We start from the raw sequence: 515 nt of genomic DNA, 5'->3' as shown, positions 1-515 counted from the left end.
TCACTATATCACTGTATAGTGCGTTCCATTTGGTGGTATTAACCATCACATGTTGGGAGGCTACACAATTAAATTGCTAGACAACCAAATTGGCAGGGCACCCTTTCTCCTCCGAGACCCCCACATGTGTGTGTGTGTGTTCAGGTTTGTATAAGTGTGTGTGAGTGAGTGTGTTTGTGTGTGTGTGTGAGGGTGAGAGCAAGAGTGAGAGCTTATACAGTACTTATGTGCTTTCTATATTTTTTATGACAGTTTGTTTTTGCCGAATAGCAGTTTCCTTTTCCTTCCTAAAAAAAAAAGGTTTCTCCACAGGGTTATGCATCTAATCAGCACTACAAAAAAAAGATGTAAGAGAAGCAAAAACAAAGAAGATCAAATCAAGTGTTTTACAACAACCCCCCCGCTGTGATTATTAGAGTAAACCAAAGCACATAGCCAACTCCGTCAAGGACACTGCCTGGCAAGTTTAGTGTCTGTTTACAGCTTTCTTGCATTCATACGGTGCAAATTATGCC

This window comes from Sprattus sprattus, assembly GCF_963457725.1.
Source record: "Sprattus sprattus genome assembly, chromosome: 3".
NCBI classification, from domain to species: Eukaryota; Metazoa; Chordata; class Actinopteri; order Clupeiformes; family Clupeidae; genus Sprattus; species Sprattus sprattus.
The sequence above is the reverse complement of the archived record's forward strand: the minus strand, read 5'-3'. Positions refer to the sequence as shown.